The sequence below is a fragment of the Podarcis bocagei genome (genome assembly GCF_964188305.1).
Source record: "Podarcis bocagei genome assembly, chromosome: 11".
Lineage (NCBI taxonomy): Eukaryota > Metazoa > Chordata > Lepidosauria > Squamata > Lacertidae > Podarcis > Podarcis bocagei.
In genome coordinates, this window is record NC_138136.1 from 973143 (window position 1) to 991273 (window position 18131).

Sequence of the window (18131 nt, forward strand, 5' to 3'; positions counted from 1 at the left end):
GAGGGCGGGCGGGCGGGCGCCGAGGAGCCCCGCTCGGGACTTGGCCGCCGGAGGAGGCGGACGCGCCTGCCCGGCTGCTGCCGCCGCCCCTTTTCGAAGAGAACGGGCGAGCGAGAGGGAGCCGCGTTGCCGGGGACCAAGCGGCGCAGAGGCGCGACGGACGAGGCAGCCGTGCAGACGCGCCGAGAGAAGGAAGGAGGGAGGCCCCGGGCCGCCGCCGCCGCAAGTCCGTCCTGCCTCCCCTGCTGCTGCTTCTCGGCCGGCCGAACTGCGTCGCCTGCGGCACGGAGCGCGAAGCGGCGGAAGGTGGGTGCGCGGGCGGAGAGACCCCCGGGCGGGTCCCGGGCTTCCCTCCTCCCGGAGCCCCTCTCCCTCGGGGGGGGTGTCTCCCCACAGAAGGGGAGCCTGGGGCGGACCCGAGAGGGCTTGGCGCCCCGAGGAGCCTCCTCGGCGAGGGGGGAGTGGCGCTGCGTTGCGGCAGATGGCAGCGGGGGCCTCGTCCTCGGCTTCGCCTTCCTGCTTTTGAATCCGGATTGAACAGGTGGAGCGAGGCGACGCGGCTTCGGCTTCTCTCGGGCTCTTCGTTGGACGAGGAGAGCGAAGCCTTGCCGCCCCTCCGGCCTCCATGGGGGGGGGGCATGGCTGGAGGGGGTGCCTGGACCTCTGGGAGATTCTTCTCAGTTTCAGAATAAGGATGTGAAGCTTGTCCCCCCCCCTCCTGCTCCCATGGGACGGTCCTGCGGGGCCCAGGCTGATTCCCAGGGGAGGGAAGTTGTGGCGACGGGGGGGGGGGGTGTCATGTCAGACACGGAAACCGGTGCCCTGACCACACTTTCCCTCGCCACACTTTGTGCTCCAGCAGACCCCCCCCCCCCCGCGGAGTCTGCAGGTGCCCCTTACAGGCCGGGAGCACAGCAGGTGGTTTGGGTTCCCTGCCAGCATCAAGGCATTTAATAAGTACTCCCCCCCCCCCTTGCTGTGGAGAAGAGCTGCAAGCTAGGCCAGGCCATGGTTTTGGTTCTCCAGGGATGCTTCAGCCTGCAAAAAGCACAAAATCCACACACCCCCAGCAGAAGACTGGCTGTTCAGTGTATTTGCTCCCACTTCCCAGTAAAATTATGTATTACTTACATGTTAACCTTTTTGAATCCCCTATGCTCTGCTCATCAGGGTAACTTGTAAACAAGTTCCACTGCTTTCAAAGGAATGTTTAGGATAGGGAACTTAGGGTGTCAGAGGATTTGAATTAATGTGCAAATGTTCTATTGTAAGTTAAAGATCACCTTCCTCTTCATGTCATTGTTTGCACATGAAATGAAGAGCAAAGCCCAGCCTATACAGTATTTCTTAAGATACTATTTTGCAGTGCTGAACTGAATTTGTTCCTCTAAATATTAAAAATAAGGTGGGGAGGGGGGAATTTGTGATTTTTCAGATAAAATAGGTACCACATTCTATCACCAACAAATTTATGATGTTCCTATGTGGTCTTTTATGGATTGGGGGCAGGGATACCATTAGTTTCAGACCATGCTTTTGTATATGAAGCAGTTATATAGATATGTTTTTAAAATGCTTAATTTGCTGCATAGTGACCTTCAAAGAAGGTTTCTGGTCGATATATGAAGTTTGGCTTGCATTATTGCTATTTGCTTAAAATAGCATTGCTTCCTGGAACCAAAAGGTGTTGCAGTGCTTCAGTGCAGGGCATGGTTTTCTATTTCAGTATATGCAAAATACACTTTTGTGTATTTTGCTTATCTTTGTTTATTCTCTCACCCTCCCAAAAGTACCATTGCATTAGGTCACCTGAAGAAAATGTCACTATCAGCTAACTCATATTGCCTATTTAAAAAACGGGTGTGGGCCCTGTTCAAGAGAACTTAATACAAATCCCCAAATATTCACAAGATATATGAGAGAACTTTTACGCGTAAAAAGTTTAAGGGTTTTACTAGTAATCCTCAAACATGTGAAGTGATTCATTCAAAATGTATATACAAGTAGCTAGGTAACATGAAGTCACCCATGACTTCTACCAGTTTGACCCTCTGCTTCTTTCCTTTCATGTAGCCCTAATACTTGCAGGCCTGGGTTGGAGTGGGAGACTTTACCAGGCACCATAAGCACCTGCCTGCACCCACTCACTTGACAACAGTCATTTATGTTTGCCTGATAGACAGAAAGTCTTCCCCTCTCCCTTTCCAAGGGTTCTTTGTATGGCCTTAGTAACTGTCTCTCAATCTTGGTTTCCCATTCAGTAATAGGACTGCCAACTGTTCAGGAGGAAGAAGAAAAGGCATGCCTGACTTGCTTTTGTGCCTGTAACATTGCAGCGTGATCTGCAGAAATGAGCAGCTGAAGCTTTTCATAATGGAGAGAATTATCACTTACCAAGGGCTGCAGATCAAGCTATATAGGCAAAGAAATAACAATAAAACCCGTATCTGTAAAATAGGAATAGTAGCAACTTGACAGGGATGTTATATATGTATGCAGTCATTTTAGTTTTTGTTGTCTATGCTCTGGTAACGTCTAGGTTAGATTACTTCAATGTGGCATATGTGGAGCTACCTTTGAAGATGGTTTGGAAACTGCAGCTGGTACAAAAATTGCCCGCCAGATTGTTGACCAGAAACAAGGCAGTCTAAACATTAATACTAATTCTGGCGTGAGTGCACTGGCTTCCAGTGAATTTCAATGCTCAATTCAAGGCGTTGGTTTTGACCTTTAAAGCCTTATGCTGCTCAAGATCCCAATACCTCCAGGACCACCACTCTCCACATGAACCATGTGGTCATCCTCCTCCTTCAGGCAGTTGCTTAGGGCGTTGACCTGAGTAAACACCACCTTAGTTGTGGCTCTTCACTTATGGAGCACTCTTCCCAGGGAGGCATACCTGGCAACCTCATTATCTACCTTTAGGGGCCAGGCAAAAACATTTCTTTTCCACCAACCTTTAATCTTCTGTGGCCTGCCTAATTGTAAATCTGAATTTGTTTTTATATTTTACTCTGTCTTAGTTTTACTTTGGTTTTAATATTTGTTCTTTCTCTGTAAGTCACTTTTGGTTACAGTGGTACCTCGGGTTACAGACGCTTCAGGTTACAGACTCCGCTAACCCAGAAATAGTACCTTGGGTTAAGAACTTTGTTTCAGGATGAGAACAGAAATCACGCGGCGGCGGTGCGGCGGCAGTGGGAGGCCCCATTAGCTAAAGGTTAAGAACAGTTTCAGGTTAAGAACGGACCTCCAGAATGAAATGAGTTCTTAACCTGAGGTACCACTGTACTTTTTTTAAAGAAAAAGAAAAAAGTGACTTATTTTAAGATTTTTGCAAAATCAAGTCATGAAAAATAGAGGACTGTTATGAGGCATTTGCATCCGTTTGCTTTTGCAATGTGAACAAAGGTTAGGGTTTGCAGGAGTTTATTTGTTTTCTTTTACTTATACTTGAGGGTGCATGAAGGGTTTTGCATCTAGTATAAGTGGGCCTCTCATAAATTGGGAATTTTGTATCCTAAAATTATTTTCCTGATATCATTGGAGGTTTCCTGAAATCACAAGCATCATCAAATATAATTGATATGCTTCTTCTATGACAAGCCAGCATGGAGTTGTAGTCCAAAATATCTGAAGAGCAGCACCTTGGCTACCACTGTTCTGTGAGCTTCAGTTTGTAACCTGTAGAGAAATGGGCACCATTATTTATTGTGTGATACAAGCCTCGCTGTGGAAAACATTCATTATCATTCCATGACTCTGTAATACCTTTTACATCTTTCAAAATTAAGAATTACCATACACTCCTGCAACCTTTTAATTGGTTCATTTAGTCAACTAAACTTTAATTGCTGGGACTGTCAACAAGGAGGAAAAATGGTGAGACTTAAGACTCCTGAAGGGAGTCCCACTGCACAGGTTATGCTGATGTTTTTGTACCATCCTGGGCCAAAGAATTAAAATGGAAGCATAAAGATTCATTTTCCTTCTAACCTGTATCTAAAACTGGGAGAGAATTCACAATTATGAATTACCGGTAATTCACATTTGACAGAATCTGCCTGGCATACATAGTATTTCCTTTGGCATTTAAAAGGTCCCCCTGATAGTTTCTTCCCTTTCAACTTACACGTGTCTGTCCCTTTATGCTGCCTTTTATCTCCCCTCTCCCACATTAGCACACACAGAGGAAACTATGGAATTGGAGGTGTGTGTCTGAAAGGCCTGAGAGCAATTCATTCCAAATCTTGCTTTGAAACTTGAAAGGCAGCTGAGTAAATCTTTAGGTATACTCTGCTACAGAGTGGATCAGTATTTTACAAGGTTAGAAGGATTTTGGTATCATCCTACAATGCAGTGTCTACCAAAACTACAGATGATTTCTAAATTGCAGAGATTCCGGTAATTGGTGATAAAAGCCCCTGTATTTGCAAATCCAATAATGAAACGTATCGGGTAAAGAAAATGTTGAGCAGCTGTAGAAAGCCTCCATGTTTCTAGATGTTTCTGGCTGAATATACAAAAGAAATGCTCTTTCTTCTATTAGATATTTTTAATGTGTCATTTCTTGCTGTAGAGGATTGACAGATGATGTTTATCAGTTTATGTATTTATTTCAAATCCTTCTCTTGGCTGAACCTTATTTATCCAAAGATAAAGTGTAGAAGTCTGGCTTCACGCAACTCTGTCGGGCCCCTGAATTATGTCAGGTCCTTTTTCTGGACCCTGCTATAATATGGGTTAATTTCCAGAGGGGTAGTTTTGTGGGTGTGTTGGTGCGTGGGTGTGGGTGTTGCAGCAAAATCGTGCCTTAAGAAACTTTCTTGTAGCATAGGCTTTCATAGACTAGAATCCTGTTTACTAAAAGCATTTTGGGTTAAGCTGATGGTAGAAACAAGTTGTGTTGGGTAGCTTCTACAGTACAAGGGTGGCAATTGTGAGCAAACTATTTTGGCACCCTGATTATGTAAACAAGTCTTGGAGCTATTTTGTGCAGTCTAATGTAATTTGGAATTTACTTTCTCATCCTATCTGCATCTTCTTAGCACGTTCCTTGCCAGTTGCTGGTTCTGAAGAATCCATTTAGATCTAGGTACTGCAATACAGCAGCATGCAGAGCGACATGTAGCTTCACTTCCTGCCTTATTCATAAATGCACTCTGCACTTTGTATACCTATTACAGTGGTACCTCAGGTTACATACGCTTCAGGTTACAGACTCCGCTAACCCAGAAATATTGCTTCAGGTTAAGAACTTTGCTTCAGGATGAGAACAGACATCGTGCTCTGGCGGCGCGGCGGCAGCAGGAGGCCCCATTAGCTAAAGTGGTGCTTCAGGTTAAGAACAGTTTCAGGTTAAGAACGGACCTCCGGAACGAATTAAGTACTTAACCCAAGGTACCACTGTACACTTGTGTTTCAGGTCAAAGTGTTTAACTGACTGTGCTCTGAAGTGATGTCAGGAAAACAGTTAATGCAAGCCATTGGGGATCACAGGTTTTTTTTTTAATTTTCCAAGACTTGCTAACACTTCTTTCATATAACAGAGTTACATATAGCACATTGCCAGGTGCCTAGTATGGCACATAACTTTCAAGAGAGGCAGGAAACCACTAAGAGAGACTAGAAACCTAAATTGGCTGCTTTGAAGAGCTGGTTGGCTTTGTTAACCTTCTAAATGCAAATAAGCCAAATTAAAAAGTAAATCTACCAGCAACACTTTGATATTCCTGATCCACAGATAAGTCACACACAAAACTTCAGTTGCATGCAGTTATTTATGTGTAGGTAAGTTCTACATCTAGTAGCCCAGTTAGAAGATAGGTTTTATACCTGCATATAGGCTAGTGATTTATTTGGTAACAATTATGTGGATTATTTTAATGAATTCTGTGTTAGAGTGATCATTGTAGGCTCCAGAACGAGTTACATGTTTATTCCATTTCTCAGCTGTTGATTTAAAAGAGCCCAAAGATTTCTTCACATTGTTCTCTCCCACCACATAATCATAATATAAGAACACCATGTGTGAAGTCTTTGGAGTTTAAATTTACCCCCATGTAAACCATGTATTTTTTACAAAGCAAGCAAACAAAGCTTCAATAAATACTGTTTCTCCAAAAACAGTTCTATGAGACAAAATTAGTCCAATTCCATTTAACCATTTTATTAAAAATAACAACCAAAAAGCAATCATGAGGATACTTGCCTGTGAAACAAGAATATCTTTTAGTGAGACAGCAGCTTATCACATAGTCAGGTGTCTAGCATGGTATAGATCCAGGGGTGTTTTTCTAGAAAAAGGTGCTGGATCTCACCATGAACTTTTTTTAGAATGGCAATGGTGCCCACCCGAGAGGAGCCAGAGCTGAGCTCTGACTGAAAAAAGCCCTGTGTGTATCTCTCCTAGTGAAACAGAAGCTACTGTCCCTAAAAATAGAAGCACTATAAAATGCAACATTTTCTTAACGAGCAATTATGTATTATGCTTAAATATCACCTTGTACCAGAAACACGCCATCCACTATGCAGATCTTCACGCAGCTGCCTACCTCTCACAATTCATTAATAATAATAAATTTTATTTATATCCCACCCTCCCCAGCCGAAGCCGGGCTCAGGGCAGCTAACAACAATAAAACAGTACAAAAGTACAACACAAACAGCACTCTAAAATCATTCATTATAAAATTAATTCAAATCAAGCCACTGGCAACCATTGGGCCAGAGCTCCGCGAAGATTGCCGAGGGAGGGAGTCAGGCTGTCAACAGCCCAAGGCCACAATACAGCTGTTTGTGTGTTTGTGTCAGCCACTCAGGTTGCACATCTAAATCTTGAATCAGCACAACATGCTTGAATCAGCAAGGTCATATGAGACCTAGCCCATCTCTCCTTTAGGACCAGCCCAGCAGACTAACAAAATGTTACTTGTAACTCACAGTTCCCAGTTTAAATATCTCTAGTGCTTCCTTAAGGACCTGCTGCTAATCCTATCATAAAACTTGAGAGGTAGACCTGTTCTTGCTTGCAGACAAACACTAAGCTGAAATGACTCTGCAGCCGCAGGAGTGATCCATGGATCAGGTCTACCTCCCAAGTTTTATGAAGAGAATTGCAAGTATCCGTGTGTATTTTCACTGTGTTATTTGATTTACGTTTCTTTTGTTTATACTTGCCCTTCCTTGTCTGCTCTTTACATAATGCAAACAGAATCAATAGAAAGAAAATTAGAGGCCAGGGATGCAATGAGTCAAAAAGTGTCAGTTAATCCACTTTCGGAGTCTTGCAGAAGATTAACCCAGAGGGTTTTGCGGTTCTTGTGGGTACGTTATGGCTACTTTAAAACATGTGAAATTGTTACATATACATTCTTATTGTTTAATAATGATTTATTGCTAATCACTTTGAGATGAGTGATTCATAAGTGGAGTAAAATAAAAATGCTATGCAAAAATAATCCGTTATTTATTAAGGGTCGTCTAGTCCAACCCCCTGCAATGCTGAAAGAATGACTTGACTTGTAACACAGTGGGCATGACACTTGCGTGTAATTTACTTACATGATTGTGACTGTAGGTGCACAGCCCCCAAATAAATGAATGAAGGGGGGAGTGGCACCTGCTGTGGAAAGAGCCTTCCTTCCTGAGCTCTGGGGAGGCCGGCAAGGAAGGTGCTGCGTGGGGAAAGGTTCCGGGTTTGGGGTGCACTCCCAGAACTGAACCCTCACATAAGTGGTTGGGCCCACTGTATATCATAGGGGCTGAACTTGGAGCTTCTACAAATTTCTGTACTTTGTTACAGCAAAAGATTTTGGTTCTCTAGGCAGGCCAGTTAAAGCTGACATAAGAACTAGATAGTTGTAGCTTAAATCTGGGTGTCATTTTGCAGTGGATAGATAGATTTTAAATATAAAAAGTTCACATTTTAATTGTAAGACTTTCTAGGTAGCATTTGAGTTGTTTGGCGTTGTTTCTGTTAGGAAGTCTTGCTGTCTATAGAGTGAACTGTACCCATGGAATGAAACAAATCTTACTACAAACAATATCTAATTGTTTAATTGAAATAGTCAGTTGACTTCACACTAGGCAGTTCTCCCTTAAATTTGTAGTGTTGATATCTTCAGTGATGCTTTACTGTAGAAGCAGCTATTGCAGAGTCCTGCAGGAGTATAAATCTTCTACTACCAGTTTTAACAAGTTTGAATTGAGAGCTTTGCTAGTGACAGTTTTCATTAGATATTAAATACATGTGGGAATTGTATGCTGTGCTCTTTATGTTGCTGTTTTATAACTTGTTTCTGACAAAGCTATAACTAGTGTTTCTAGATCATGTTTGCAGATACCAGGACAGTGAATAATGGAAGTATTTTTACTGTTTGTAGTTTCATGAGAATACTGACGCAAAAGCAAGTCACCTTGTGATTTTTTTAAAATACTGGATTTTATTAAGAATAAGAAAGTTGTTTTGGTACACTTGAACAAAATGAATGCATCTGCTAAATATTGAATAGAGTTTCCTATTTTTTCAGATCCCCTTCCTTCTCAACCTCCCAACACCATTTCTAAAACTAAAATTTTATTTCTTCCTTTCCTCTTTAAATGGCAGGCATGTCCCATGCCATCTTTGGCCATTTTCTTAGCTTTACAAAAATTAGGCATTCAGGCCCATCAGCACCAATCCTAGCAGGCAAAACTTGCCCAACTGGTTTGACCCACTCTAGCAATCTTTCTTTACAACCAGGTTTACAGGATTGTAGGGGGAGGATCCTTGGGAGATAATGCACAGCACCCTCCCCATCTCATTGCAGTTTGTTGAACCTTGGCAGAAAAAAACCTTATCTGAAAAAGCCTTGTTGCCTTGCTGATTATGTGGTGTCCTCTTGCTGTAGCCAGGGAATTGAGAACTTGAAAATGTTCTAAGTGTGTATCACTTGTTTATCATTAAGCTAAACATAGCTTGTCAGTTCATATAAATTGCTTTCAGCAATGAGGGCAGGTGCGGTGTAAAACCTTGCTGTTCTCACCTTTTGTAAGACAGAAACTAGATGGTCCCTCTGAGCATTGCTGTTCGAAAATAATCATCACAGCTAATCTTTTGCTCAAGCAAGCTCTGAAAAGATTGTTCTTTTACAAAAAAGTTTCGTTTTCAGAAACTGCTTGATCTTGCATCAAAAGTATGTGTTGAATGAGATTTGTTCTCAAGTAAGTGTATGCAGAATTGCAGCTTAAATAGAGTTACTTAGTGTTACATAGGGACGCAGGTGGCGCTGTGGTCTAAACCACAGAGCCTAGGTCTTGCCGATCAGAAGGTCGGCGGTTTGAATCCCTGCAACAGGTACACCATTGTCCGGTCCCAGCTCCCACCAACCAAGCAGTTCGAAAGCACATCAAAGTGCAAGTAGAAAAATAGGTACTGCTCCAGCAGGAAGGTAAATGGCGTTTCCGTGCGCTGCTCTGGTTCGCCAGAAGCGGCTTTGTCATGCTGGCCACAGGACCCAGAAGCTGTCTGCGGACAAACGCCGGCTCTCTCAGCCTATAGAGCGAGATGAGCGCGCAACTGCAGAGTAAAATGCGACTGGACCTAATGGTCAGGAGTACCTTTACCTTTAATGTTACATTGGTCAACTTGTGAAAGATTAATAATGACAGAGACTGTCTTATGTGACAACTGCCTAAATGCTTTATATCATGTAGAAATTAAAATTCTTCCCCAGTTTCAATCATATTTGTTAGAAATAGTGAAACAAGCAAAAGATGATTATCATTTATCAGCAAATTAGGTATACTGTACAGTGAAGTGTATGTACATGGGTTATTAGTTAATTTATGTAAGTATCTTGCATGTTTTTAAATGAGCACAAATAAATGCAAAATAGCATGAGGCACAAGTTACCTTTAAATAGACTTCAAAGGTATCATTATTTCAACAGTTTTTCTCAAAGATTACTTTAGCACTAGCTGTAAAATATCTTAGCACATGCTTCTGAAAGTAGGTTGTCAGTGAACAGATATTAGAAAACGATTGTCCCTTATTAGACTAAACTCTTTATTGAATTATTTGTTATATGTTCCATTTTACAATTATGAAGATGGTGGCTTAGTTTGCATGTAGCACTAAACCATGGTTTATTTGAATGATGGTTTATATGATTGATTGTATGAAACCCTGCCCAACAGCTCAACTATGGTTTGTTTACTGCCAACAAACCACAGTCTGAAGACATGTTTGTGGTTTACGAACCTTGATCCTTGACCTGGTTTTAACAGTGACTTGGCACCCTTCCTTAACCATGTTGTCTTCAGCCAGCTGTTGAGCATATGAACACCCTTTAGTAGTTTTTAAAAACCACCCAACTGAATGTTCTCCATGACTTTGGGAAGACAAACTGCTCTTTGTCCTATGGTGAAAGCTTTAACGAAATTTCCAGGTGCTTACTTGGTTCTCTACTGCATTTGTAGAGTGTGAGCCAGAATGGTTCAGAATCAGAATGGTTCCTGTGGGCATATTCAGATGCAGATAGGAACCATTCTGATTGCAGCCGCTGCTTGCACTCACCGCTCAGCATATTCATGACGAAGCGGTACCATTAATGCATTTCACCATCATGTGAAAAACAAACAGAAGAAATGATATCTGAGCTGCTTCATGCTGTGCTAAGTTGTACCTGATTAAATAAGGGTGAATTTTTCCATTACTAGTCTAGGCAAATTCAGAAGGATCTAACCTGGATTAATAGCATACTTCCATTTTCAGGAGCAGAAGGCTAAATATCCAAAGGTGGTGTTAGCAGATGTTGGAGGTACCACTACTGCTGGAGGGTTTGCTTATTGTGTTTAATCTACCGTATTTTTCGCCCCATAGGACGCTCCGTCCCATAGGACGCACCTAGTTTTTTGGGGGGGAAATAAAGGGGAAAATTTTTTCCTTTATTTCCCCCCCAAAAGCAGGTCGGGGAAACAGAACCAGGTCGAGGAACAGCGGGATGGCGGCGCTGCGCCTCCCTGCTGTCCCCCGAGCTTGTGGGGCTGGCCGATGTCTGCCCCGCGTGAGGGGCGCTCTGCATCAGGGCGCCCCCCCTGCGGGGCTGGCAGGCTGCTATCCGCAGCGTGGGGAGCCTTGCTGGGAACTCCTGCAAGGCTCCCCACGCTGCGGATGTCTGCCTGGCGCGAGGGGCGCTCTGCTTCAGCCGCCCCTCGCGCCGGGCAGCAGGCTGCTATCCGCAGCGTGGGGAACCTTGCTGGGAAGTCCGGCAAGGCTCCCCACGCTGCGGATGTCTGCCTGGCGAGGGGGGCGCTCTGCTTCAGGGCGCCCCGCCCGCCGGGCGGCAGGCTGCTATCCGCAGCGTGGGGAACCTTGCCGGGAAGTCCGGCAAGGCTCCCCACGCTGCGGATGTCTGCCTGGCGAGGGGGCGCTCTGCTTCAGGGCGCCCCGCCCGCCGGGCGGCAGGCTGCTATCCGCAGCGTGGGGAGCCTTGCCGGGAACTCCGGCAAGGCTCCCCACGCTGCGGATGTCTGCCTGGCGAGGGGGGCGCTCTGCTTCAGGGCGCCCCGCCCGCCGAGCGGCAGGCTGCTATCCGCAGCCTAGACATCCCTGCCGGACCTCCCGTAGGGCTGCCTAGGCTGCGGATGTGTTCCTGAAGCCTGGAGAGCGAGAGGGGTCGGTGCGCACCGACCCCTCTCGCTCTCCAAGCTTCAGCAAAAGCCTGCATTCGCCCCATAGGACGCACCCAGATTTCCCCTTCATTTTTGGAGGGGAAAAAGTGCGTCCTATAGGGCGAAAAATACGGTAAGTTACCTATCCTGCAGGATGCAAGCATGCATCCACACTACATGTTTGCATTTGTGATTTTGTAATTACCCTCACATTGAAAGAAGAGCGGGGGAGAAGGGCAGGTTTTGGTTCACTTTTTAAAGATAAGCCAGTATCCCATTTGCCCCTCAGTTTCTCCCACGGTGTGCAGATAAATAGCTGAATGGACTTGATTCCTCCATAAAAAGGGGACATACAGTGAAAATATTGCTTAAGGATTCCTACTCAGCTCATGTTTCTGGGTATGAACTTCATTAACTTTGGTCCTGCTTTTACAGCCTTGACTAAGTATATTTAATTGGAAATATGTAATGCATTCAGTGACACTCATTTTCTAGTAAGACTGCTTAAGATAGAAGGTTTGCTCTCGTGCAAGATATTATAGACCACCTTAACATATTCAAAAGATAAGCATGAATAAACAGGTTTGTTCTGGTACTATTGGAGTTTCAGAGATAACTGAAGGGAGAAGGTAGAGGTAGCAGGGCAGCAGTTGAAGAAGGAGCAAAAAGGGTTTTCTTGTGTGTGTGTGTTTCTTTGTGGCTGATTAGCGGTTCTCCCTGTGCAAAGGTCAGAGGGGGCAGGGTTTCTGTTGAGGAAGGTGATTAGCTGTGGGAGGAGCTTATCAGAGGTAGCAGGGCAGTTTGATCCATCTTTTAGATTTGGGGCGCTAGTCTCAAACGTTTGTTGGGGGAGACCTAGGTTATTTGTCCTGTCTTCACGCTTTTTATGATGGAGGACCGCTGTAGCCACCCCAACGACGTTCTCAATATGGAGGGGGAGGGAACAGCTGCAGTCGCCTGCGGTTCCTGCGCAATGTTTGCCATCTTGCCAAAGGTTGCAGGCAGCTTTACCTGCAGCAATTGCATGTTGATTGCCCTCTTAAAAGACAAAGTCCAGCAACTGGAGGAACGTGTAGCTATGCTCCAAAGAATTAGAGATCTGGAACTCTTCTTGGAAGCAACAGAGCACACTGTCTCCACCAAGGAGGAGACAGGGGACTCCCCTGAGAAGGAGGCTAGTTCATCAACACAGGAGCCAGATATATGGAGAAACGTGACTCAAAGAAGTAGGAGGCCCAGGGTTCGTTCTGATTGTTTAGAAATACACAATCGCTTTGAGGTCCTCTCCCCTAGCATGGAAGACGAAGAGCAGACTCCATCTGAGGATCTCTCCCTCATTTCAGTCGATCAGGTATATGAAGACGAGCAGCAAAGTCAGTCCTCAGGGAATGTGCAGGCGACCTTGGAACGGACAGCTCATGGAAGAACCCCGACCAAACGTAAGAGGAGGCGTGTAGTGGTGTTAGGGGATTCCCTACTGAGGGGAACAGAAGCAGTGATCTGTGGGCCTGACAACATGTCTCGGGAAGTGTGCTGTCTCCCCGGGGCTAAGATCCAAGATGTAACTGAACGACTGCAAGGAATCATAAAACCCACTGACAAATACCCCTTCCTCTTGGTTCATGTGGGAACCAATGACACTGCAAGCAATAGCCTCCAGAAGATCAAAAGAGACTACGAGGCTCTGGGCAGGAAATTGAAGCAATTAAATGCACAAATTGTCATCTCATCTGTCCTCCCAGTTGAACGACGTGGCCCAGGGAGAGAGGGAAAAATAGTGGAAGTGAACAGCTGGCTTCGCAAATGGTGTAAACAGGAACGGTTTGGATTCTTAGATCACGGACTGCAGTTTCTTGAAGATGGACTTCTGGCAAGCGATGGGCTGCACCTCACAACGGTTGGGAGAAATGTTTTTGCCAAAAATCTCAGAAACCTCATCAGGAGGGCTTTAAACTGACTAATGTGGGGGAGGGAGACAGTGCTCCTGAAGGTAGGAGTCTATCAATTGATGAAGATGATCATCCAAATGTCATAGACCAAATGGAGCAAACAGCACGCAGACCTAGTGGTGGGTGGAAAAAATCCTTAAATAAGAGACATGGGGGAATGATTAATGGACTTCAATGTCTGTACACTAATGCGCAAAGCATGGGAAATAAACAAGATGAGCTTGAGCTCTTGGTACAGCAAACTAAATATGACATAATAGGCATCACTGAAACCTGGTGGGATAAGTCCCACGATTGGAATGTAATAATGGAGGGATACAATCTATTTCGGAGAAACAGACCAGACAAGAAAGGAGGAGGAGTGGCGTTATATGTCAGGGATGTGTATACCTGTGAAGAGATCCAAGATTTAGAACCTCAAAGCCAAATTGAGAGCATTTGGGTCAAAATTAAGGAAGAGAAGAATAACAGAGACCTCATTGTGGGAGTTTACTATAGATCCCCAAGCCAAACGGAGGACATAGATGATGCCTTCCTGGAACAGATGGCCAAGCATGCAAAAGGAAGGGAGATAGTAGTAATGGGGGACTTCAATTACCCGGATATTTGTTGGATGTCAAACTCAGCCAAGAGCATAAGGTCAAACAGATTCCTCACTGGCCTTGCAGACAACTTCATTGTCCAGAAAGTGGGAGAAGCAACAAGAGGAACAGCCATTTTAGATCTGGTCCTAACCAATGTTGATGACCTGGTTAGTGGGGTAGAAGTGGAAGGATCATTAGGCGCGAGTGATCATGCTCTTCTGAAGTTTACTATACAGCGGAAAGGAGCAGCCAAGCATACTAGGACTCAATTTCTTGACTTTAAGAAAACCGACTTCATAAAACCTAGGGAAGTGCTGGGTGAGATCCCATGGACAGTAATACTAAAAGGAAAGGGAGTTCATGATGGCTGGGAGTTTGTTAAGAGGGAGATAGTAAAAGCACAACGTCAGGCAATACCAATGAGACGGAAACATGGAAGGTGCCTAAAGAAGCCAGGGTGGCTATCTAAAGAACTTTTAACTGAGTTAAGATTAAAAAAGGATGTGTACAAAAAATGGAAAATGGGGGAAACCACCAAAGAGGAATTCAAACAAATAGCCAGCACGTGTAGACACAAAGTCAGAAAAGCTAAAGCACAGAATGAACTCAGGCTTGCTAGAGAGGTTAAAAGCAACAAAAAAGGCTTTTATGGGTATGTTCGTAGCAAAAGGAAGAACAAAGAAACAGTGGGGTCACTCAGAGGAGAAGATGGTGAAATGCAAACAGGGGACACAGAAAGGGCTGAACTCCTCAATGCCTTCTTTGCCTCAGTCTTCTCCGATAAAGAAAACAATGCCCGACCTGAAGAATTTGAAGCAAATGATTCAGCAAAGGAAACACAGCCCAGAATAACTAAGGAGATAGTACAAGAATACTTGGCTAGTTTAGATGTATTCAAGTCTCCAGGGCCAGATGAACTGCATCCAAGAGTATTAAAAGAACTGGCAGATGTGATCTCAGAACCACTGGCAGTCATCTTTGAGAATTCCTGGAGAACAGGCGAAGTCCCGGCAGACTGGAGGAGGGCAAATGTTGTCCCTATTTTCAAAAAGGGGAAAAGAGAGGACCCAAATAATTATCGCCCAGTCAGTCTGACATCAATACCAGGGAAGATTCTGGAGCAGATCATTAAGCAAACAGTCTGTGAGCACCTAGAAAGGAATGCTGTGATCACCAATAGTCAGCATGGATTTCTGAAAAATAAGTCATGTCAGACTAACCTGATCTCGTTTTTTGACAGAATTACAAGCCTGGTAGATGAAGGGAACGCAGTGGATGTAGCCTACCTTGATTTCAGCAAGGCATTTGACAAGGTGCCCCATGATATTCTTGTAAAGAAGCTGGTAAAATGCGGTCTTGACTATGCTACCACTCAGTGGATTTGTAACTGGCTGACTGACCGAACCCAAAGGGTGCTCATCAATGGTTCCTCTTCATCCTGGAGAAGAGTGACTAGTGGGGTGCCACAGGGTTCTGTCTTGGGCCCGGTCTTATTCAACATCTTTATCAACGACTTGGATGATGGACTCAAGGGCATCCTGATCAAATTTGCAGATGACACTAAACTGGGAGGGGTGGCTAACACCCCAGAGGACAGGAACACACTTCAAAACGACCTTGACAGATTAGAGAACTGGGCCAAAACAAACAAGATGAATTTTAACAGGGAGAAATGTAAAGTATTGCACTTGGGCAAAAAAAATGAGAGGCACAAATACAAGATGGGTGACACCTGGCTTGAGAGCAGTACATGTGAAAAGGATCTAGGAGTCTTGGTTGACCACAAACTTGACATGAGCCAACAGTGTGACGCGGCAGCTAAAAAAGCCAATGCAATTCTGGGCTGCATCAATAGGAGTATAGCATCTAGATCAAGGGAAGTAATAGTGCCACTGTATTCTGCTCTGGTCAGACCTCACCTGGAGTACTGTGTCCAGTTCTGGGCACCACAGTTCAAGAAGGACACTGACAAACTGGAACGTGTCCAGAAGAGGGCAACCAAAATGGTCAAAGGCCTTATGAGGAACGGTTAAGGGAGCTGGGCATGTTTAGCCTGGAGAAGAGGAGGTTAAGGGGTGATATGATAGCCATGTTCAAATATATAAAAGGATGTCACATAGAGGAGGGAGAAAGGTTGTTTTCTGCTGCTCCAGAGAAGCGGACACGGAGCAATGGATCCAAACTACAAGAAAGAAGATTCCACCTAAACATTAGGAAGAACTTCCTGACAGTAAGAGCTGTTCGACAGTGGAATTTGCTGCCAAGGAGTGTGGTGGAGTCTCCTACTTTGGAGGTCTTTAAGCAGAGGCTTGACAACCAGATGTCAGGAGTGCTCTGATGGTGTTTCCTGCTTGGCAGGGGGTTGGACTCGATGGCCCTTGTGGTCTCTTCCAACTCTATGATTCTATGAGAACCCATTGTAATTCTCAGATTTACACTTTACTACTATATTCTTGTCAAGAGTCTCAAATAACATTTTCAATGAATTTTGTTGAATTCCCAGAACAGAATAGAGTTGCTTGTTCCCTAGTTTAGCTGCTTAAAAGCTACAATCAGATTTTCAGGTTGCACTGTGCCAGTCGCCTACACTAACTAAAACCCCTGTTACAAGTCAAGAACATAACTAAGCCCTTAAAATGCAGGCATGGAGTGGCAAAGATGTAGTCTCTTCTGTTTCCATGTGCTTAACAAACAGGCTAGCCTTCTCTTGAAGAGTAGAATTAGGCTAGCTGTGTGGGCAGGTCTTTCTGTGACTGCAAGGAACATGCAGGGATGGAAGGTATGCTCAGCTCTTTCTGTGCTCCATTGGGTCACTTTGCGACATCATATGAAGCAAATTTGCATGATAGCTAAAACAGCAGAGTTTTATTCTTCTGTCACAGTTTAAAAGTACTGTGTGTTCTTTGTAGTATTCTGAAACATTACGTAGATTTACTTCTGCATCTTGTGCTTTTTAGTATCTTAATAATTAACAAAATACAATGGGTGATAGTGATGTCCTGCTTGTGCAGAGAAAATCCACCTGTGCAACTGCCCCTTCAACGCCCCCTGCACCCCAGTCCTACTGAGCAGATTTTGGGGGGTGTGGGGGACTGGGGGGAAAGGAGAGAAAGTAAAGGCTCTATTGCTCAGGTGGAGGCTGCCTTGTGTGAGCAGACACTCAGTCAGGCTATACTGAATCTCGCGCATAAAGACAAACCTCCTCGGTCTGTTAGATTCTAACGAAAATCTTAAGCCATGGAAACATTTTTGCTTTTATATGTGTTGTTGTCCCTCTCACTTTTTCTTCTTTTTTCCTGTATCACTTTTTTTCTTTTAACTGAAATCACCTTAATAAAATGCAATTTTTAAAAAAGCCATGGCAACATCTGGATGGCAGTGCTGTTTCATTGTCTTTGATTTGCTGGTACTTTCTTCTGGACGGGCCTCACACTGTGATTGTTTATAGACAAGAGATGTTCTGGTGATTAGTCTATTACTTTTAATCCCATGGCTAGAGAGGGTCCTGTCTAATTAGTCTTCCTCCCACACCCTTCTACAATCACAAATCTTATTATGCCTGGCTCTTTGTAGCAAAAGAACATTCCAAAGTTGGCTGCATCTTTGAAAATATTCAAACAGCTGTACTGATCATACCCATTGTGAAGCAGACATAACAGAAATACAAACATATTTTATTCTATTAGTCAAAAGGAACTTGGCCAGAGACAGGTCAGAATTGTAGGTGACACAATAGAGGCATTGTGACCCCCCCCCCCATGTTATCCCACTGTAGTCAATGAACATGCACACTGTGAGAAACCATAGCTATACAGAATAACTGCAAGGAGCGTTCCACTTATGGAACAGGATTTCATACTTCCACTGTTCTCTCTCCCCGCCCCCCGCAAGCAAAAAGAGCTGAGGGGGTGTCTCTGAAATGCTGTTCCAGTGGCAGGAGCGG

The 18131-nt window shown here is 44.4% G+C and overlaps 1 protein-coding gene and 1 long non-coding RNA gene across 6 annotated transcripts in view; one reads left to right on the plus strand and one right to left on the minus strand.

Moving 5' to 3' along the window:
• The window catches only part of LOC308597894, a 208707-nt gene that overhangs the window by 54277 nt on the left and 136299 nt on the right, over positions 1-18131 (minus strand). The window lies entirely within an intron of this gene.
• PIP5K1B (phosphatidylinositol-4-phosphate 5-kinase type 1 beta) overlaps positions 9-18131 on the plus strand; it is a gene marked incomplete at its 3' end in the record, with an annotated part of 92399 nt that continues 74276 nt past the window's right edge. For 3 of the 5 annotated variants that reach the window (XM_081213739.1, XM_081213741.1, XM_081213738.1), the window contains exon 1: positions 10-306. Of the gene's footprint in view, positions 307-18131 lie in introns of all 5 variants that reach the window. The other 2 variants (XM_081213742.1, XM_081213740.1) reach the window with 2 other exon arrangements.